This window comes from Cupressus sempervirens, chromosome 7, assembly GCF_028749045.1.
Source record: "Cupressus sempervirens isolate cs-2001-9-10 chromosome 7, ASM2874904v1, whole genome shotgun sequence".
NCBI classification, from domain to species: Eukaryota; Viridiplantae; Streptophyta; class Pinopsida; order Cupressales; family Cupressaceae; genus Cupressus; species Cupressus sempervirens.
Genome location: NC_143124.1, coordinates 800,441,615 through 800,465,810, shown reverse-complemented (window position 1 = coordinate 800,465,810; position 24,196 = coordinate 800,441,615).

Below are 24,196 nucleotides of genomic sequence, written 5' to 3'. Positions count from 1 at the left end.
GTAGGATTAGGGTTAGAGTTACGGTTAGAGTTAGGGTTAGTGTTAGGGTTACAATTAAAGTTAGAGTTATAATTATAGTGAGGCTTAGAGTTAGAGTTAGAGTTAGGGTTAGAATTAGGGGTAGGGGTAGGGTTAGGGTTAGAGAAAAAGTTGGAGTTAGAGTTAGGGTTAGAGTTAGAATATGGGTTTAAATTAGGGTTAGATTTAGGGTTAGAATTAGCATTAGAGTTAGAATTAGAGTTAGGATTAGAGTTATAGTAAGGCTTATGGTTAGGGATAGAGTTAGGGTTAGGGTTAGAATTAGCATTCGATTTAGGATTATAGAGGGTTAAGGTTAGGGTTAGGGGGTGAATTAAAGTTTGAGATAGAGTTAGAGTTAGAGTTAGGGTTAGGGTTAGACTTAGATATATATACTTATATATACTTATATATGTGTGTGTGTGTGTGTGTGTGTGTGTGTGTGTGTGTGTGTGTGTGTGTGTATGTATGTATGTATGTATATATATATATATATATATATATATATATATATATATATATATATATATATATATATATATATATATATATATATATATATATATATATATATATATATATATATATATATATATATATATATATATATATATATATATATATATATATATATAAACAAATAAATCAATAGTAATTTTATCAAAAATAAAAAATTAGAATATATATATATATCTTCCATATTCGCGATGACTGCTACTAGCTTATACAAATATATATATATATAATGTCGAGAGTCATCCTTCTCGAGGCACCTATTTTAATTCAAATCATATCCAACACAAAAGAACCATTACGGTTTAAATTAAAATAGGTGCCTCGAGAAGGGTGACTCTCAGCATTTTATGTGTGTGTGTGTGTGTGTGTGTGTGTGTGTGTGTGTGTGTGTGTGTGTGTGTGTGTAGAGTTAGAATAAGGGTTGGAGTTAGAATTAGAGTAAGAGTTAGGGTTATATTTAGGGTTATAATTAAGGTTGTGATTATAATTAGTGTTAGAGTTAGGGTTATGCTTAGGGTTAGCATTAGAGTTAGGGTTAGGGTTAGTGTTAGAGTTATGGTTAGGATTACCATTAGGGTTAGGGTTACAATTAGAGTAAGAGTTAAAATTAGAGGTAGTGTTAGTGTTACTATTAGTATAAGAGTTAGAGTTAGAATTAGAGTTAGAGTTAGGGTTCAAGTTAGAGTTAGAGTTAAAGTTAGAGATAAAATTGTGATCAGGGTTAGATTAGGGTTAGGGTTAAAGTTACCTTATTAGATTTAGCGTTAGGATAAGAGTTAGGGCCAGGATTAGGATTAGAATTAGGGTTAGCGTTAGAGTTAGAGTTATATATAGTGTTAGGGTTAGGATTAGGGGTAGGTTTATAGTCAAAGTTAGGGTGAGGGTTAATATTGGGGTTAGGGTTACAAAAAGTGTCAAAGTTAGAGTTAGGGTTAGAATCGGGGATAAAGTTAGAGTTGGAGTTAGGGTTAGAGTTAGAGTTAGAGTTAGAGTTAGATTTAGGGTAAGAATCAGGGTTAGCATTAGAATTAGCATTAGAGTTAGAGCTAGGGTTAGAATTAGTGTTAGGATTAGGATTAGGGTTAGGGTAAGAATTAGAGTTAGAGTTATAGTTATGATTAGAGTTAGGAATAGAGTTATAGTTAGGGTTACAATTAGGTTAGGGTTAGAGCTAGAATTGGGGTTAGGGTTAGAATTAGGGTTAGCGTTAGGGTTATATAGGTTCGGGTTAAGATTAGGGGTAGAATTAGAGTTACAATTAGAGTTAGAGTTAGAATTAGGGTTAGGGTTAGAATCAGGGTTACATATTGAGTTAGAGCTAGAGTTAGGGTAAGGGTAATAATTAGGGTTAGGACAAGAATTAGGGTTAAAAATAAAGTTAGGGTTAGGGTTAGGGTTAGATTTAGAGGTAGGATTTGAGCTAGATTTAGAGATAGAATTAGAATTAGAACAAGAGTTGGAGGTAGAGGTAGGGTTAGAATTAGGGCTAGGATTATGGTTAGCATAAGGGTTATGGTTAGAGTTAGGGTTAGCATTAGGGTTATGGTTATAATTAGTGTTAGTTTTACTGTTATTGTTAGTGTTAGTGTTAGGGTTATAATTCAGGCTAGAATTGAGGCTAGGGTTAGGGTTACAGTTAGGGTTAGAATTAGAGTTAGAGTTAGGGATCAAGCTAGAGTTAAAGGTGGAGATAGAGTTGGGGTTAGGGTTAGATTTAGGGTGAGGGTTGGAGTTAGGATTAGCTTTAGGGTTAGATTTAGGTTTAGAGTTAGAGTTAGGGTTAGAATTAGGATTGGGTTTATGATTAGAATTAGGGTTACGATTAGATTTAGAGTTACATATAGTGTTAGGGTTAGTATTAGCATTTTATATAGTGTCAGGATTAGGATTATGAGTAGGATTAGGGTTAGAGTTAGAGTTAGTGTTAGGTTTACAATTAGAGTTAGAGTTATAATTATAGTGAGGGTTAGAGTTAGAGTTAGAGTTAGGGTTAGAATTAGGGGTAGGGGTAGGGTTAGGGTTAGAGATAGAGTTGGAGTTAGAGTTAGGGTTAGAGTTAGAATATGGGTTTAAATTAGGGTTAGATTTAGGGTTAGAATTAGCATTAGAGTTAGAATTAGAGTTAGGATTAGAGTTATAGGAAGGCTTAGGGTTAGGGCTAGAATTAGGGTTAGGGTTAGAATTAGCATTAGATTTAGGATTATAAAGGGTTAAGGTTAGGGGGAGAATTAAAGTTAGAGATAGAGTTAGAGTTAGAGGTAGGGTTAGGGTTAAACTTAGATATATATACTTATATATATATATATATATATATATATATATATATATATATATATATATATATATATATATATATATATATATATATATATATATATATTAAAATTATTATCATATCTTCCATATTCATGGTGACTGCTACTAGCTTATATATATATATATATATATATATATATAATGCTGAGAGTCATCCTTCTCGAGGCACCTATTTTAATTCAAATCGTATCCAACACAAAAAAACCATTATGATTTAAATTAAAATAGGTGCCTCGAGAAGGATGACTCTCGGCATTTTATATATATATATATAAGTATATATAAGATAGTTGTATAATATTTGAAAAAATATAATAAAGTTTTAGAACATATCATCATTTTAAAAATAATATATTGAAATATTTTTAACAATAAATTATGTGTTTAGTTTTTAGAAAATTATTTTTATTTATATTATTAATTATTATGCAATAATATATTTAATACAAAATTAATTTATATATATATATATATTTCATTCTATAATATAAAATATATTATATTATAATAATTATTAATATATTTAATTTTATTGAGTTATCTATTTTTTATAGTTATATTTGGTTTCAAAGCTAAAAATTGAAACAATTATTAGAAAAATAAAGACATGTATATTTTAAGTTGTTCTTGAGAAACGAAGATTGTAAATTATTTTGTTTGGGTTTTGAATATTGTACGACTCTCGTTTAGAGTCTCTCTCTATGTTTTTCACCAATCATACCACATTTATCATAGGATCATAAGGGGTTTTATAATGGCTTTGGCAAACTTTGACACCATAGTTATTACTGGTGTTGGAGTTCTTGCAATAGATGCTCATAATACCTCCTCTAAACAAATGCCCTCACAAGTTTGTTTTGAAAGTGTTTCACGCAGTAAGCCCCCTTATATTTTTTTTAATATTTGGGATTTTGATAATGCATGTAACTGGCTGGAGAAACATACCTTGATAGGTTATTTTTTGGGTAGGACTCTACCTGAAAGCATGCTAAAAGAATGGGTTGCCAAGGCAGGACTCCTCATGGACCCTAACTTGATGATCTCTGAAGCCGCACTAAGGGCTTATTTATTTATTTCTATTTGGTAACCCTTCCTAGGTTGACATAGTTTTCACTCATGGACAATGGAGAGTTAGTTCTTCATTTCTTGTTTTCTAGCTATGGTCTCAAGATTTTACGGTCTCAGATGGAAAAGTCTCAAAGTCCCTCTTTGGATTGAGTTCCCAAGTCTTTCCTTTCCTTGTTAGTTTTTTATTCAAGGCATTGCACAAACCCTTGGTAATGTTGTGTGCCTTGAGAAGGACAAGATTTTGAATAGTCATCCTCAAAAGAGAGTTTGTATTGAGTCCGACCTTTCATGCAACCTCAAAGAAACAATTGATATTCAAGTTGGCACTCAGACCTTTACCGAGAAGGTGCTTTATTTGAATGTGACCAACACCTAATATCATGTCTTAATTAGTCAAGCATAACATTAAGGAAAACACATTAGCTATGCCTCACACCAAGCCTCCTCCCTAGGAGGCACCTATTAAACTTGCTAAGACCATGAAAAAAGATGAATGGACTACTATAGTGTAGAAGGAAAAAACTTCCTTAGCACCCAATGCTGATCGCCACCAATCTGGTGGGATTTTGAATAGTTGGTCCAATTTCGAAGCTAGTTTTGGTAGGATTTTCAAGTGGCTTGATCATTCCATGATTACTGCTCAATCTTTTTCTTCTTTCTCTAAAGATAGGGAATTATTGGTCAATCCTTTATGTGATGTGACTTTTAGATTGATATCCCATATCATTTACTATTATCTAGGAGACAACTCAATGACGTCCTTCCAAAATGTAATTTTTTCTCAACATGTCACTTCTTGTTCATGAACCCATTATGGCTCATGTCTTGTTGTCTAGAATTCAGAGCCTTAGCCCCATAGCAGCTATGATTGGATTCACTAGTGCAATGATACCTCACATCCGCTAAATTTTTTCAATGGTATAATAGTAATTTAATCCTCAATCTTTTTTATTTTGGGAATATTTTTCTTGGCATTGAATTTTATGTAAGATGCATAATTGGAGATGAATGAAAGATCTAGTAGCAACCATTATCCATTAATAGACAAAACTATGATATTTGGGCAAACAAAATGAAGACTATTATGCTTGCTAATGATTTGTGGGTAGATTGATCTGTAGACATAGATGACTTAGTTCAATTAGTTTTACTTTCAAGGAATATGAAGACTCATTTGAAGGAGTCAAGGAGGATATATACCAAGGAATTGAGTTTTATTGAGTAAGCCTTGATAGAGGCATTAGTTCCCATATAGTGGGCTACATACATTTTACACTAATGTATACATTTTCTATTACTTCTGAATATTTTGAGACTATAAGAATTCAAATAAACATAGAATACTCCAGTTCAAATGGTTTTTAACTAATGAAAGTATGCTTTTTTGAATAAATAATTGCTATCCAACCGCTGAACAAAGAGTTGTTCCAAGTAACTTTTTTTTTTAATTTTTTCATTTGCATCCTCCTATTCTATAACACATGTAATTTAACTATGAATTATTTAAATTCTTAATCAAAACCTAAAAATTGTATTGAGAGTCTAAAATGCATTCCTTTGATGGTAACCTTAAAAGTCATCCTTTGAACCATAGTGGGTCTATTGAAATCTTACAATCAACTATCTTATGATAATTATGTCTATAAATGTAAATTTTTTTTGAAAAGATAAGTAACTTTAAGAATTCTATTTCCTTATTGGATTCCTTGTAAATGTCTTGGAAAATATTTTAATGATAAAATATTAACTTATAGGATTGCATCCAACTATATTGATATATCACTAACTATATTAAGATCTGACTATTCTTGAGCCTTTTTGTACTTCAAGGTCAAACCCCCTTTCTTTTGGCTACTATCTTATACTTCAAAAACTATATTGGGATCCAATATATAAGATATATTCCAATAGACACCAGACCTCACTAATATAGTATAAGGTCATCTTACTGGGACTACTTTTTTCGGGTTAATGTACTAATAGTAGTAAATAAATGATTATTTCAAAAGTGAAAAACCTCATTTGAGTTTCTGACAACATAAGTTTAGTTCAGGTGTGAGTACATCATAAAGGTTATATAGGTATAGTCTAATGGATCACCTCATATTAAGAGGCAACAATACATTTATCATATGCCCAATATCAAAATTCAATAGTATACAACTAATATCAGAAAAAAATCAAAGTATCCATACCCTAATTGTCAAATTTGTCCTACTGACATTTGGAGGAAATTGCAATGCAGTGCTTGTTTGTGTAAACCAATGTGCATTCTTTATAATTTAAGATAGATTACAAGTCTTTCTAAAATCAACCACACACACAAATATTTACATATAACAATGCAAAATCATTCTAACTAGTAACATAAGAAATAAAATACCTTAAATGTTCAGGATGGAAAGATTTAGGGTCTCCAACATTTTTCTAAATTTTCTCCTTATTCGTGCAAACAATTTTTCGATGACACTATCCTTTCGATGTTTGCTATGTCTTCTCATTGCTTGGGATGCTTTGTTTAGTAGTAGACAAAGAAAAAATGTGACGAATACACTTAAGAAAATATGACAAATGCTCCTCCTAGATAATGTGATGAAGAAAAAATGAACTTAATTTAAAAGAAGATAAGCTACCCAAATTTAGGTTTGAAAACCCTTACCTTCAATGCCGCTATAAAAATCTTCATGAAGCCTCCCTAACACCCACACTTTTCCACATGAATAAATGAAGTTTCAATTTTCTTTTTTTTGTTTATATGCCTAAAAGCGTCAAAATATTGACACTAAACTTAACTGTCATCAAAATTTTGACGCTATCAAGATCATTTTTTTTTAAAAATGAATTTGACAAGCCAAATTGGCCTGCCATCAAAAATTTTGGTCGAAAATGACCCCCAAATATACTAGTGATAAATGTCATCTAATGAGTCACCAATGCTCTAAAAATGTCTCTCCTATATTCTATTATGGACAATGCACATTTCTAACAACTCATACACCTATTCCCAATACATAAACATGTGGAAAACTACCGTAAACAAATTTTGGAATTTTCTAGAAAAAGCTTACGAGGTTGAGACAGATTTCTCAACATACAAGTGTTAATGTCCAACCTCCTACAAATATGATAATTCACAGGATTAAATTTTCGAAACCTATTTTAGTAGCTCCTTTGTCTTGATTTTGGTACAACTCTTGTCAACCTCCTCTGAAGTCAATCATAGGTTCACAAAACACCTAACATGAAAATATCCCATAAATAGCGTGCAAGTTTGTCCTAGTTTTAGCTATCATTAATATCAAAAATAAATTCTTTAAGTTGTGGAAACAAAATTTAGTATAATTGCTTAATTTTAAGGCCTTTTTATAGGGCGTTGGCTATGCTCCTGACAGAATGTACCAAAAGTCAAAAAATAAATTCTTCAGATTTCCAAAAACACAGTAATTTTTTCTTAAAATTAATATTGTTCTTGATTATAGAAGATATAGATCATAAAAAATAAATAGTAAAAATTTCAGCAAAATCTGTTGTATTTTCAATTTTTCAATTTTTAATAAAAATACATTTTGTTTGAAGAATAACTATGTCCTTTTCATAGTTCTTTTGCTTTCATAAAGATATTTTGATATGTTATTAAAAAATAAACATAAGCATGATAGTGGTTTATTTTATAATTAAGTCGAGAGGCTTCCTACAGTGGGAGCAATCTTCAATGTAAACATTTAGCTATTTTAATAAAATTTCACAGGTAGCCAATGGTAAAAATGAAGATGATTGATTGAATAAAAATTTGGCAGGCAACTAGAATAAACTATTTACATTTGTGAACGGTTACTTTGAAACAAACAGTCACATGGATTAGTGCATTACATTTGTGTTGAATTACAATTCCATTAAACTATAGTGGTTGAAGAATATGAAACACATAGAACTGGAGATGAAGAAGAATCCACCTCACGTACTTATATTCCCTTTCCTTGTATATGATTCCTCTCTTGGATCTCTCTTTCTCTCACCTTCAGAGGTGTCGTGCTCACTATGCTAATCACATTAGGAACGAGTACCTATGTGGCCTCCGTTCCAATCCCTCATCCTTCCCTTTCTTTGCATGGAAGGACTGCATAGCCTAGATATCTAAGGATCAAGGGCCCATGCACATCTTCGAGGCCCCATTTAGTTGGGGAAGATGAATTTGTCGCATAACTAGGTTATCTTATAACCAGGTTTTCGAAAACTTGGTTTTGTGGTTTGGAAAGACAATGGTCCGTTTGGTTGACACGGAAGATGAATATACTATGGACCCCACAATATTATTTAAAAAACTATCATAAAATTCAAAACCTGGTTTTAATTTCGAATTCCACCTTTTTATTGGACGATGAAATTGAAAACCAGGTTATAATTTTAACCAACCAAATGCCCATGTTTTTCTGAAAAACCTGATTTTAACCCTAATAACCTGGTTTTGGCCCTTATCTTCCAGCAACCAAATGGGGCCCGAATGCTTCACATCTGTACAATAAACAAGCATGAATTTTAGAGTTCAAGGACCCATAGCCCTAAAGACCTCTTCTATAATTTTGTTTAATTTAGATACCATAGTCAAGTATATAAATATGTTGAAGAGTGTTTTTATAAGTCCTTATACACATCATTTATTCTGTTATTTGGGCGATCTAATTCACACAACCTACCTTGGCCTCCAAATTTTTTTTTAACCCTCTTACTGTAGGCTATATTGGTGTTGACAAGGGCTATGGTGTTTGGCTTTGCACCTGGTAGCTTAAATTTTCAAAGCATCTAAACCTACACATCTTTCCCTGCACTATGTGCATTGTAAACTCGCGAGCTCTCTTGCACGAGTCACATAGGTGAAAAGGATGTTGAAATATAAACCTTGTTCTTTCATTCTGCCTTATATACAAATTCCAATACCTATTACTTTATGCAGGTAGAAGTATTAAGTAATTTAAGATCTTATATTTGTATTTTTTTGAACCAATTCTTCCTTAATGGAGAGCGTTGATGGAGAGCGTTGAGGGAACCACTCGATCCCTAAACTTGTAATGGCCTCTTTCTCATCTCAAGCTTAGTGAGAAGATCATTTTTGATTTCCCTTTACCTAAAGAAAATGTCCTCATTTCCTTAACTGCGGGAAGTTCTATAGTCTAATGATTCTCAGGGGCCTTGATTACTCTGCATCATTGGCGGGAAGAATGACAGAACAAAAGGACTTCAGTTTTGTTATTGGGCTTTCCTTCAATCGCTCCATGGCTCTTATGTACCGCAGAGGATCATATGGATGAACCTGTGGAATGTAATGGAAGTTTTTCAGTTAGGAGTTTTTATTTTAGTAGTAAAATGCTCTGTAGATTCTATTATAAGTTTAAGTAAAATGCTATGTAGAATATATTAGAGTATGCTATAACCCTTTATTTTTTCATATTGATTTACATATCACTATTCCCCTTTATATTTTTGTATTAGTTTACATTCATCAATGTATCCCTTTGTTTTTCATTAATTAAAATTTTTGGTAATTTCAAAATAATTTAATTTATGGTTTAAGAATATGATGTAAATTCTTATCATAACTAAAGAACACAGAATATTGACTTGAATGGACTTCTGCATGGCAATATCCATTTCTCTTTTTTTCTCTAATTAAGTTGAATGTTTTTAAATATTTTTTATTAAATTAAAACCTATTTTGATGTAATAAAAATAATGTTTTCATTAAAAGAATGGTAGTAATTGATTTGGAAGGTATCCTACCATTTTTTTTCCTCTAAATATGAAATTACATAATACAATTATAGTTACGTTAAAAATATATATATGTTGCCAAATAAGAAGTAACTTTTTATTGGACTATGATTCCATGCTTTGAGGGACGTTTTTATCAATGTGGTGCCTTGATAGGGAAAGAAAGTTAAAGATAGCCTCAAATAGAGCTCATTGTAAACCCATTGCTTGATACAATTCACGAAAATGTTTTAATTAGATTATTGGTGTGATAATTAGGATCAGAGTAATTGCATTCTAGATGCAATCGCCCCATAATTCATAGAGATATCAAATCAAACAATATATTGCTAAGCAAGAGAATGGAAACAACTTCACATATATGCCAACACTAGGCAATTAATAGAAAAAGCCACACAAATAGCTTTAGCATATTAATTTTAGAGATCATGTTGGGAAGAAAGCCTCTTTATACGAATATCTCAAATGAAATTATCAACATTCTACACTCGGTAAGAACAACGATAGTTGTATTGTGTAGACATAATTTATTTAGTCAAGCAAATACAGGTGCAATTTTGTTTATTGATATTGATTTGTGTCGCTGTAGTCAAGGTTAATGGTTTTTGGAGGAGATATTGAGAAGCTGATAGATAAAGATGCAGGGGATAACTATCACCTGGGAGTAATGTCTAAGTTGGGGATTCTACTTGGCATACGATTTATTGTTAGTGGCTTGCCTCAATCTTTGAAATGCTCTGGCCTGAAGTCATTTGCATCAATTATCATTTGTGAGATTTAAATTTTGTAGAAAAAATTTGAACATGGTGTGGTTGTTGTGAGCTATAGAATCCACATGAATTCAAATATAATTGAAGTTGCATTTTGGCCACCTCATTGATATAAATATATGCAAAATGTGGTAATGTTGACAAGGAATCCATGATGCTTGATGGAAGTTTAAACAAATTAAAGTGTATAAATTTAAATTTTATAAGTGAATTTCATTATAATATTTTTAGAAAAAATATTATAGTAGAGTTATTACTTAAATCTGATTTAGAAATATAATATTTTATTTTATTTTATTAACTTTTAAAAAGATTTTAAAAGATACGTAGGTTCTATTGGATGTGTTTGATTTTATATTTTGAGCTTTAATAATATCTAAGATGAAATCTTCATTTTTAAATTTTTGATACTGAAACTTCTGTCACTCTGAGCAAAAAAATGTATAAAGAAAAAAAATGTCATTTTTTCTTTGTCTCTTTAATTATTAATTGTTTAAAATTTATAAATATAAGCAGAAAGAAAAAATCTTTAATAAAGTTATTATGGAAACTTTCTATTTTGGTTGAATATTCATTGAATTGATCAAATAGGAACCCTTTAAAATATAATAGAAATCATTTTAAAATTAGAAAGTATAGATGTTAAAAAAAAATTAAGAAAAAAAATAATAATAAGTAATATTAAGTTTTTAAGTACATTTTTTATTGATAATTTAAAAAGTTCTTTGTGAAAAAATATAAGTTTCATTTTTTTTTAAAATAAAATATTTATGGACATATTTGATTTAGAAGATACTAGAACCACTTAATCAATTATAAAGTTTGAGTTTTAGTAACTAATTTATAGCCTTAATTTGAATACCATCACCATTTAAATAACATACTAATTGATCAACTCAAAATTAATTTATAATTTTAAAACAATTTGAGAGATATTTTTCTACATGCACCTATTCTCAATTTGTCTCACATCTCAAACTATTTAAGAAACAAAATATTTAAATATCACCCTAACCCTAAATTTTAAACGCCCATCCCAAATGTTAAACCATAAATCTTAAATATCAAGCCAAGTTATAATATTAAATAGTAAACTTAATCTTGAATGCTACACCCCGATTGCTAAAACCATGCTCACATCTAAATATGGAATGTACATCTTATATGATAAATGATAAAGTTAATATGGAAACATTCTATTTTGTTTGAATATTCATTGAATTGATCAAATAGAAAAATTTTAAAATATAATAGAAATCATTTTAAAATTAGAAAGTACAAATGTAAAAAATAAATCAAGAAGAAATAATAAAATAATAAATAATAATAAGTTTTTAAGTACATTTTTAACTTGATAATTAAAAAAACTCTTTATGAAAAAATAGAAGTTTATTTTTAAAAATATTTATGGACATATTTGATTTAGAAGATATAGAACCACTTAATCAATTATAAAGTTTGAGTTTTAGTAACTAATTTTAAACCTCAATTTAAACACCATCACCACTTAAGTAACATACTAATTAGTGAACTCAAAATTAATTTATCATTTTAAAACAAGTTGAGAGATATCTTTCTAGACACACCTATTCTCAATTTGTCTCAAAATATTTAAGAAACATCTCAAACTATTTAAGAAACAAATTATTTAAATCTCACCCTAACACCAAATTTTAAAAGCCTATCCGAAATGTTAAACCTTAAATCTTAAATATCAAGAAAGTTATAATATTAAATAGTAAACCCTAATCTTGAATGCTACACCCCAATTGCTAAAACCACCCTCACATCTAAATATGGAATGTACATTTTATATGATAAATGATAAATCCTACTTGAAACCATAGTCCTAAATGGTAATAGAAAATGATGAAACAAGCCTAATCGTAATAGTAAATTTTAAGCCCTAACTTCAAACCTATTTTTTACAAGATAAAATCCTAATCCTAAATGTTAAACCATATTACTAGACCTGATTGATGAGATACACACACACCACACTCCACACACATAGAGAAAGGGAGGGGGTGTAAATTGGAGCCAAGAGATGGTGATATGCCAAATTAAATATCATGCTAATGTAAATAAAAGGTAATAGATAAGATAGAGCTCCAGGAAGACAATAATTAGAACTCAGAATACGTAGAAATAGTGATAGGGGATGGAAGAGGGGAGAAGGGTAATTACATAGGGACATGTGTGAGATATAGTGAGAGACATGAGATAAAGTTAGAGGGTAAATAACAAGGAAGCAATAGAGATAGAAGGGACATGTGAGAGAGAGATGGAGAGAGGGAAATTAGATGTTGAGAGCAATGTAGGCGCATCTCATTACTAAATCATTTCAAAGGTCCAAGATTCTCCATATATTTTAAATGGTCAATTTTAATAATTTAGGATTATGTCTTAGTGGATAGAATTAGGTGTTTTATTAAATAAATATTATAGTTTTTAGTCGGATATGTTAGAGAGTTAGAGGAAAGGGTTAATGATGTTAGTGCCGGTTTTAGAAAGGATAAAATTAGTAATAGAAATGCCATGTGGTCAATAATTAAAAGAATCTCATCAGAAAGTTGGTGGCAATTTTTAGAGTGTTCATAATGATGAAAAAATGGCTATGGAATAAAAGAAACTGTTTCATATTCCTTCTATTTGGAGGAAAGTCATTTTTCTTTAAAAAGCCAATCCTATTCTTAGCAGTTACAAGAATATCCATGATTGTTGCATGCTATTGATGGTAAAACGTCTTTCAGATTCCTATTCTTAGATGGAAAAGAAAACGTTTTTATTACTACTGGACAGCAAGGCCAGTAAAACTTTGGTTATTAAAAAGCCAATCTTTTATGTAAAGAAAGGATTCGAACTTGAATGGGAAGTTTTATGTCTCCTTTGGTCTCATGTGTTTTTTTTTCAAGATTATGGTTCTACTGTTATGCTTCATATATTTCTCATGGCAATTAGTTTAGGGAATAACAATTGCAGAAAAATGTACTCTGATACGGGGTCAATATCTTCGGTTTGAACTGTTGGATTTCTCTCAAATTTTTATATGTTGTTTGAAACCTAGTTACGCAAAATATCAACGGTTGGATTGAGTAAATCTTTTTCGTTTTGAAAGTTATTCATGTCTGAGCGCGGGTCTATCCGAAGGCAGCAAAAAGATATTTTGGGAGATTTATTTTCAGAAAAAATGTACTCTGATGCGGGGTCAATATCTCAGTTTTAAACCGTTGGATTTCTTTCAAATTTTTATATGTTGTTTGAAACCTAGTTACACCAAATATCAATGGTTGGATTGAGTAAATATTTTTTAGTTCGAAAGTTATTCATGTCTGAGCGCGGGTCTATCTGAAGGTAGCAAGAAGATATTTTGGAGGATTTATTTTTAGAAAAAATGTACTTTGATGCGGGGTCAATATCTCAGGTTTGAACAATTGGATTTCTCTCAAATTTTTATATATTGTTTGAAATCTAGTTGCGCAAAATGTCAATGGTTCGATTGAGTAAATATTTTCTGGTTCGAAAGTTATTCATGTCTGAGTGTGGATCTATCTGAAGGCAGCAAGAAGATATTTTGGGGGATTTTATTTTCAAAGTTTTGTTTATTGAATCTGATTTTAGTGTGTGATCCTGAAGGTTGTAGATGCCCCTTGAAGAAACTCAGTTGAGTGACTGATTCCTCCTGAGTTTTCTAAGGTGTGGTTCTACATCATTTTAGGTATCAGAGCCTAGCAAAAGGTTTGGGAAAAGGTAGTTGTGTATATGTTTGTGTGATTGTGAAAGATTGAGAGAAATAGTCTGAGAAGAAGTCTAGGAGACTAGATAAGAAGAAAATAACTTAGCTGAGGAATGATGGGACAAGAAGAAGCAGCTTTATTGTATCTTTTTAGAAGGTATCGGCAGAGAAAGGATTCTAAACAGAAGGAGATAGAGGAAAAGAAGAAAAGAGAGAAAGAAGAAAGGAGAAAACAAAGAGAAGAGCTAAGCAAGATAGAAGAGGAGATAAAAAATTTGAGAAGGAGACTTGAGGAGAATGATGCTAAGTTGAAAGAGAATAAAGCTAAGTCGAAAGAAGTGCAGCAAGAACACAAAGTGTAGCAACAAGAAGTGCAGCAAGTATCTATTGATGAGAGCAGTAACAAGACAAGCCCTACTGGATTTGAATGCAAACAATCTGTGGTTAGAACAGTAACATGTCCTTTGAAAATAGAGAAGAGTACAATTCTGGAAGGTACTCTGTCATGTCCCCTTTTCAAATAATTAAAAAATAATAATCTTTGCTAAGACAGGCAGGCCCAAGAAAGTGAAGTTTCGGAAAAAGGGAGTTAATCTTTAGAAACCGTTGGACTAATAAATGATAATTATTATTAAAATATGTTTCATTAACCTCTCTTGGACGTGAGTTACAGTTATGCCCTTTTTAAAGAGGTTTGGAGGCATTTTGGGGGGGATTCCAGAACTTGATTTTGCTCATTCTTTGTTATTCTTCAGAGGCTGCCAAACCTGTGGAGAAGGAAACCCAAGAACGGGAGTTTGCAGGTTTCCAGGGAGACCCAAGAACGGGAGTTTGCAGGTTTCCAGGAAGGCTAAGGACGGGAGTTTGAAGCCATTCCATGTGCATGCTCATACAGAGTTTGCCTTTGTGCTGAACAGTGCAGATTTGTGAGTTTTCGGGTGTATTTTTGTAAGAGTTTGGTGTTTCCGGTTGAGTATTTCATATTAGTTTTGGTTGCTGCTGTATTTTATACTTTAAGCTGTTAAAATAGAGCTGAATATATATATTGGGATGTGATTAAAATTCTGAGATAGATTATTAGTGTTCTTGTGGTGTTTCCGGGCATATTTTGTGCTATTTCGGGAGCCCGATGAGCATAGTTTTGGTCCTACATTCTCGAGCTGTTGTGTAAAGGCTATATGGATCTGGAAATGTCAATTTGTAGGCTGTTATGCTGCTGAAAGTTCTGTAAAAATTTCCATTTTCAGATTCATTAATAATTTGTGAAGTTGTGAAGCTTTTAGCACTATTTTCAACATACCCGATTTGGGGTTTCTTGAGGAATTTGGTGGATCTTTGGGATATTAGCTGTTTGATTTTAAAGATCTGATTAGAGGTTGGAAATATCGTGAAAAAATCAGAAAAGGGACATTTCAGTGGTATCAGAGCCATGATCTTGCCAGCCTGAGGGTTTGTAGAAGTTTGCAGAATGGACAGGTATAGTACAGAGTCTCAGAGGACACGATCTTGGACAATTGATAGCCAGAGTCAAAATAGTAGAAAGGATGGTTATTTAGACATTCGAGATAAACTTATGAAAATAAGCCATGACATGTCTAAACAGTTGGTTGAGCACCACCGTATAAATGACATGTTATCTGACCTAGCTAAGGTGGATAAGTTGACTGGATTTCTATTTGGCAGATTTTCTCACAGGACAGATGACACAATTTCCAAGAACTTGCATGAGGAGTTTGAGAAACTAGCTGATAGCCAGGTAGAGGTCTCAGATTCTACTCTGCCACAGGAGGTGGTGGGAAAGGATATTACACAGATTGATAGTAACGGTCAACTTGATACTCAAATTGAGACAATTGTTTACAGGTTGTCAAAGGGTGATGCCACAGGTATTCAGGATGGTATAGTTACAACAGGCAGTGACTACAGTGTAGTGGGTTCAGATGATCATTATGAGGATGTTGTTGTGCAGGATGGTGAGATACCTGGTAGAGATGAGCAGACATTGAGCATTCATGACTTTGCTGAGAAAGAGTACCAGGCACAGTTAGATGCTTCATCACATGAGGTTGAGGCTGGTAGTACTTCACATGATTTGTCCAACCAGCTGAAGGTGAACACAGATAGTATTGTGACTTCATTATCTCATCATGACAGGTATGTGGAGTTAGTTGGTATTGGTCATATTACTCAGGTGAGGAGTTTGCTTGAGTTACCAGTTGATTCTAGTTTACGGATATGGACTCAAGATTGTTATATTGGCATTTGGGATTCAGTTGACTGGAGATCTTTAACACTTTTTGGTAGCAGTGTTTGTTTGGGTGCTATCATGGATTTGATTAGCAGATTACACGGTGTTGTCTTTTCTTGTGCCAGTATCTTGTCTGATGTTGGTATTAGTTTTTATACACCGGTGTTGGGCTTTGTTCATATATCCAGTCGACCATACTTGCTGGAATGTGTTGATGATCTTTCATATTTGGCAGTGTGTACAGATGAGTCCCAGGATCATATTGGCATTGATGACATCCAGGAGGATGTAGTGGGTAATTTTGAAGACTTAGTTTCTTTGGGTACAGAGGAGTTGGACAGCAGTGCTACAATTTTTGATACTCTCTATGTTGATATGAGCTTTAGAGTTGATTCACGGGACATGGATGGTAATACTCTAGAGACTAGTAACTTTGAGGATACTCCTTTAGACAGTGCATCAAAGGAGGTTTGTAGGAGACAGTCAAGCCAATGCCATCATGTGTCTAATCAGTTGAGAGTTAGTGACCAAGACATTGCTATCACTTGCCAACATTTTGATGCTGCTCGTCAGTTATTAGCAGTTTATGGATGGGGTTCTCCTACTAGTGATGAGCAGGAAGGAAGTTATCTTTCCTTGACAGAGATCCACTCTTTATGGGAGGCTATTCGGATTTTGAGACAGAATTATATGCAGTTGGTAGTTGACAGAGATTATCTTATGGAGTGGGGTAGTACAGCATATGATGCATTGTTGGCCAAGGAAGATGAGGTGAGTGAGCTTACTGAGCAGCTTGAGGTGATTTTTGAGATTCTTGAGAGTACACAGTTGGCTTTCAAGGAGTCACAATTTCATTTGGCTAAGGTGACCATGGAGTTAGAGCGACTACAGTCTTTATCTGATTCTATACAGTCACAAGCTATGGTGTTTGGTGATTCGAGGATGTCCATGGCTGAGATTGTCAGAGACAGTGGAGATGGGGATGCATCCATCCTTGATACTAACATTGGCATATCAGGTTCATTCCCACTAGAGTCAAGTTTAGTTGAGTTGGGTATTGTAGCAGATTATTGTATGCCTGACAGGGTGGTGGCCTCTAGTACTAAAGGCACAGAGACTAGAGATGTATCAAAGGTCATGTGTGATGTTGGTGAGTCGACAGTTGGCATGGTTCCTGCTAGTAATACTACTCCCTTGGTGATATCTTTGGAGGTAATAGTCAGTTCCAACATGGTTGATGATCAATTGCAGTTAGTTTCATCTAGATTACAGTCTGAGCCACTGACTGAGATTGGTGCATTCTATCGGCATTACACTGTGAGGTACGCTCATCAATTTACCTTTGATGACCATGTTGATGAGATTATGATACAGAGATGTACTTTGGTTCCTAGTGCTTATCATCAGTTATGGAATAGTTTGATGCCTCGAGATGAGAGTTGTGATGGGCACGACATGGCGACAGGTTTTGTAGTTGATAGCTTGATAATACATGACTTAGAGCAGGAGTTTTGGAGTGATGCTTCAGCAAGTGTTGTTATTGATTCTACTCCTTTGGCTATGACATCTCCTGACTTAGCTAGTGATCAGTCACAATGGGTTGTATCACTTGTTCATGGTGAGCTATTGACTGAGGTTGGTTTTTTTAATCAACATTATATTGCAGGGTATGTACATCAGTTAACAATTGATCCTTATGCTGAGGAGTTGATGGCAGGAAAATTTGGTTTGGGTTCCATTTCTTGTTGTTTATCTTGTGATGGCTTTTCACCATCAGGGGTGCATGGGAGTTATGGTTATGAGACAGTGGCCAATGATCTACAGAGTTGTGTTGACTGTAGGAGTTGCACAGTGTGTGGATTCTCCATACTTGGTATAGTTTCATTTGAGAGCATTCACCATTGTTGCAGAGTTGGATTGTACATTCCATATAGGCCAGTGGAATGCATTGATGGTATTTACTATGTTGGTAGTCCACTTTACTTGGGTTTTGATATTCTAAGAGTTTGTGTCTCATGGGTTTTTTACTGTGGTAATGGTGATTTTGGAGTTTGGTTGAGCTATAATTGCCAGTTTGATTATGGATTCCTCTTGGTCATATTGCAGAGGATCTTGCAGGAGTCTGTGTTAATTGGTAGTAGTATAGTTCATGACTACATTTGGGATCCAAGAGGATTGATTGGTTTATTGTTCAGCCATTGCTTGAGGACAAGCAATGTTTGGGAGGGGAGGACTTGTCATGTCCCCTTTTCAAATAATTAAAAAATAATAATCTTTGCTAAGACAGGCAGGCCCAAGAAAGTGAAGTTTCGGAAAAAGGGAGTTAATCTTTGGAAACCGTTGGACTAATAAATGATAATTATTATTAAAATATGTTTCATTAACCTCTCTTGGACGTGAGTTACAGTTATGCCCTTTTTAAAGAGGTTTGGAGGCATTTTGGGGGGGATTCCAGAACTTGATTTTGCTCATTCTTTGTTATTCTTCAGAGGCTGCCAAACCTGTGGAGAAGGAAACCCAAGAATGGGAGTTTGCAGGTTTCCAGGGAGACCCAAGAACGGGAGTTTGCAGGTTTTTAGGAAGGCTAAGGATGGGAGTTTGAAGCCATTCCATGTGCATGCTCATACAGAGTTTGCCTTTGTGCTGAACAGTGCAGATTTGTGAGTTTCCGGGTGTATTTTTGTAAGAGTTTGGTGTTTCCGGTTGAGTATTTCATATCAGTTTTGGTTGCTGCTGTATTTTATACTTTAAACTGTTAAAATAGAGCTGAATATATATATTGGGATGTGATTAAACTTCTGAGATAGATTATTAGTGTTCTTGTGGTGTTTCCGGGCATATTTTGTGCTATTTCGGGAGCCCGATGAGCATAGTTTTGGTCCTACATTTTCGAGCTGTTGTGTAAAGGCTATATGGATCTGGAAATGTCAATTTGTAGGTTGTTATGCTGCTGAAAGTTCTGTAAAAATTTCCATTTTCAAATTCATTAATAATTTGTGAAGTTGTGAAGCTTTTAGCACTATTTTCAACATACCCGATTTGGGGTTTCTTGAGGAATTTGGTGGATCTTTGGGATATTAGCTGTTTGATTTTAAAGATATGATTAGAGGTTGGAAATATCGTGAAAAAATCAGAAAAGGGACATTACATACTCCTATGAAAAATATTTTGGAGGCTAAGGATAAGAAGGAAGAAGTGATTCAAAGCACACAGGTAGAGGATGAAGAGTTAGATCAAGAAGAGGAAAACAATCTATTAGAAGGGCATAGACAGCAGGTGAATGTTGGTGTAGAGACTAAGAGTGAACAACAAGAGATTGTTGTTGAACCTTGTGAGGAAAAGGTTCTTGCAAATGAAGAAGAGTTGGTGACAGGTGTGGTTGCAGACAATATTTTCCCAAATGATGGAGATGTTGACACAAATGATCAGAAAGGAAAAGATGTAGTGCAAAGATCAGATGCTGAAGAGAAGACTATTCATGACAAGAATGAAGTATTTGTTGATCATTATGATGCTCTACAGATATACAAATGAGAAGCAAATGTTGGTATGATAATTTGGTATTTTTATGCAGGTGATATGAGGCTATTAAATATATTTGTTCCAAGATTCGACACAGGTACCATGGAATGTATTCATTCTACAGTTTGGAATCAGAATGTTCTAGCAAGCGGCATCAATTCCATCATTCTTATGGTGACATTATTGCTTACATACAATTGGAAACTCCGGAAAAAGATTGCAGCAATTCAATGGGACTTGAATTTTTCTGTCCCCAGGAGTATGATGCAGGCGCATCTCATTACTAAATCATTTCAAAGGTCCAAGATTCTCCATATATTTTAAATGGTCAATTTTAATAATTTAGGATTATGTCTTAGTAGATAGAATTAGGTGTTTTATTAAATAAATGTTATAGTTTTTAGTCGGATATGTTAGAGAGTTAGAGGAAAGGGTTAATGATGTTAGTGTCGGTTTTAGAAAGGATAAAATTAGTAATAGAAATGCCATTTGGTCAATAATTAAAAGAATCTCATCAGAAAGGTTGTGGCAATTTTAAGAGTGTTCATAATGACGAAAAAATGGCTATCGAATAAAAGAAACTGTTTCATATTCCTTCTATTTGGAGGAGAGTCAGTTTTCTTTTAAAAGCCAATCCTATTCTTAGCAGTTACAAGAATATCCATGATTGCTGCATGGTATTGATGATTCCTATTCTTAGCAGTTACAAGAATATCCATGATTGTTGCATGGTATTGATGGTAAAACGTCTTTCAGATTCCTATTCTTAGATGGAAAAGAAAACATTTTTATTACTACTGGACAACAAGGCCAGTCAGACTTTGGTTATTAAAAAGCCAATCTTTTATGTAAAGAAAGGATTCGAACTTGGGGAGGAATGGAAAGTTTTATGTCTCCTTTGGTCTCGTGTGTTTTTTTTTCAAGATTATGGTTCTACTGTTATGCTTCATATATTTCTCATGGTAATCAGTTTAGGGAATAACAATTGCAGAAAAATGTACTCTGACGCGGGGTCAATATCTCAGATTTGAACCGTTGGATTTCTCTCAAATTTTTATATGTTGTTTGAAACCTAGTTACACCAAATATCAATGGTTGGATTGAGTAAATATTTTCTGGTTCGAAAGTTATTCATTTCTGAGTGCGGGTCTATCCAAAGGCAGCAAAAAGATATTTTGGGGGATTTATTTTCAGAAAAAATGTACTCTGATGCGGGGTCAATATCTCGGGTTTGAACTGTTGGATTTCTCTCAAATTTTTATATGTTGTTTGAAACCTAGTTATGCCAAATATCAATGGTTGGATTGAGTAAATATTTTTTGGTTCAAAAGTTATTCATGTCTGAGCGCGGGTCTATCCGTAGGCAGCAAGAAGATATTTTGGGGGATTTATTTTCAGAAAAAATGTACTCTTATGCGGAGTCAATATCTCGGGTTTGAACCATTGGATTTCTCTCAAATTTTTATATGTTTTTTGAAACCTAGTTACGCAAAATATCAACAGTTGGATTGAGTAAATAGTCTTTTGGTTCGAAAGTTATTCATGTCTAAGTGTGGGTCTATCCAAAGGCAGCAAGAAGATATTTTGGGGGATTTTATTTTCAAAGTTTTGTTTATTGAATCTGATTTTAGTGTGTAATCCTGAAGGTTGTAGATGCCCCTTGAAGCAACTCAATTGAGTGACTGATTTCTCCTGAGTTTTCCAAGGTGTGGCTCTGCATCAGAGAGTAGTGAATGGAGAAAGTACATAAGAGGGTGATTAGGAGGAGAGGGGGAGAGGGGGAGAGGATGAAAAATAGAAAGATGGTGGATATGGGGGGGGAGTAAGATATAGGGAGGGGAGGGAGATGGAAGAAAGGGAGATGATGATGGGAAAAAAGATGATGTAGACAAAGGGAAAGGGGAGAGTGAGAGAGAGATAAGGTAGAGAGAGAATGTAAAGATTCATAGATATGAGATAGATGGGAGATGTAAGAGACATGTGGGAGTGAAGAAATATAGAGAAGGTGAGAGACATGAGGTAGTGACAGATGGTAAATAGAGAGAGGGATGGGTGGTGTTGAAAAATATGTGAGAAAAAAGGTAAGATAAAGGGAAGAGGGTGGAAGATATGAGATAGATATAGGTGGAAATTGGGGGGAGATATGGTCAGAGGTGGGAAAAAGAGAAAGAAGGAGAAGTGGGAGAGGAGAGATGAGGTGGACAAGGAAAATGAGGGGACAAGATCAAATAGATCACAAGAAAGAGTATCATTATGGTTCAAGATAGATAGGTATGATGGAAAATGAGAGTAATTATGGATGTAGAGAGAGAGGAGGGGGGGGGGGGGGGGGGAGAGAGAGAGAGAGAGAGAGAGAGAAGGTAGGGGGAGTGGGGAGGCTCTACATTATAAGGGGTGGAGGGGGGCAGCATAATTATAGAATGGGACATGTGAGGGAGAGTGTGACAAGGGAGATGAGGGTGAGCCATGAAGTAAACACTATGTAAGAGAGCAAGAGATAAAGATACACAAGACAAAGAGAGTAGATAGTAATAATAAGAGGGGACACAATAGAGGGTGGGGCATGAGAGACACGAGGTAGACATAGAAAGAATGTGGGAGATAAGGAGATATGAGGAGGGGACATGAGAGTGAGATAAGAGGAAATATGGTGAGATAAGGAACATGACTAAGAGATGTGGGGTAGATATAGAGGGTAAATATGGGGAAGAGATTGTGAGAGGAGGGAGAGGAGAGACTTAAAGAGATTAATGATGCAAGAAGGGATAGAGATGATGTAGAGATAAATGGTAATAAAGAATAGGATTTGGTAAGTAACGGTTGAAATTGGAGAAAGGGAGAAACAAGGAAAGGAATAAGGTAGAAAGAGACAACATTCAAGGGGAGAGAGATGAGGTAGAGAGAAAGAGAATAATTAGGGCATCAAATTGATGGAAATGATGATGAGGGGAGGAATTTTGGAGAGAGAGAGAGAGAGAGAGAGAGAGAGATGGTAATTAGGGGTAGGAGATGGTAATATGTGGTGGGAAACATGAGAAAGGGAGTAGACGAGAAAGAGAAAGAGAGAACAGGGAGAGGGAGAGATATGAGGTAGAAAAAATAGGATAATTTGATAAGTAGAGAGAGGGGGGAGGATACTTTGTAATACAGTAATTAGCATGTGACACATATGAGGGAGAAAGAGAGAGAAGAGGACCTAGAGGGTGAGAGAAATGGGCTAGGGATATATGGTAATCAAGACGAATAAATGGCAATTAAGAGGAATAGATGGTGAGAGGGGGAGGGATATAAGAGAAAGAGGGAATATGAAAGGGAATAGGGAAGAGATGGGATTAATATAATAATTATGGCATAGGATAGATAAACATGGTAATAAAAGAAGAGAAGAGAGGATATTACTAATAAATATTGGGGGGAGGGAAGGGGGGGTTAACTAGGAGAACACATGCTAAGAGGAGGGTTAGGAGAGAGGGAAAGAGAGTAATTATGGGGGCTGACATATGTATTTATATGTTAAGGAAAGAAAGATGTGTGTGTGTGTGTGTGTGTGAGTGAGAGAGAGAGAGAGAGAGAGAGAGAGAGAGAGAGAGAGATTATGTAAAGATATATCAGGTATTTAGGGGGAAGCAATGGCTAGAGGGGAAAGGAGATGGAAGAAAGATAGAAGGGGGAGTGGAGAGAGATAGAGGTAAATATAGAAAGAGGAAAATTTAGGCCCAAAATAAAGGGAGGGAGAGAGAAAGAGAGAAGGGGATGATGGTAAGGCATGAGGTATACATAGTGTGAAGGATGAAAGGTAAAGAAACATGAAAGAGTTGTTGAGACTTTAATTTAATGATTAATAAGCAAACTATGTATTATTAAAGTTGAAGCCTTAATAACTCTCTAACTCTTGATTTCCTTAAAGAAGTCCCACTACGAGCTTTGCTCTATTGCAAATAATTATCTAGCTCTAAGGATAAAACTTATGCTAACACTAATGCAAATGGAAACTCTAATCTCAATCCAAAGTTTAATTCTAATTACTTTAATAAAAAATATACATTTTGTTCATACTAATTATTATATATGTGGTGATTTTTTAATTTTTTTTTCAAAGGGAATCTATTACATTAAGCATATTTTTTAAGTGAACATATAAATTATATAATGTATTATAAAATATATTTTATAATTATTATTTATACCAATAAAATGTCTTTCATTCTATCATCACGAGTGCTACTAGCTTATATA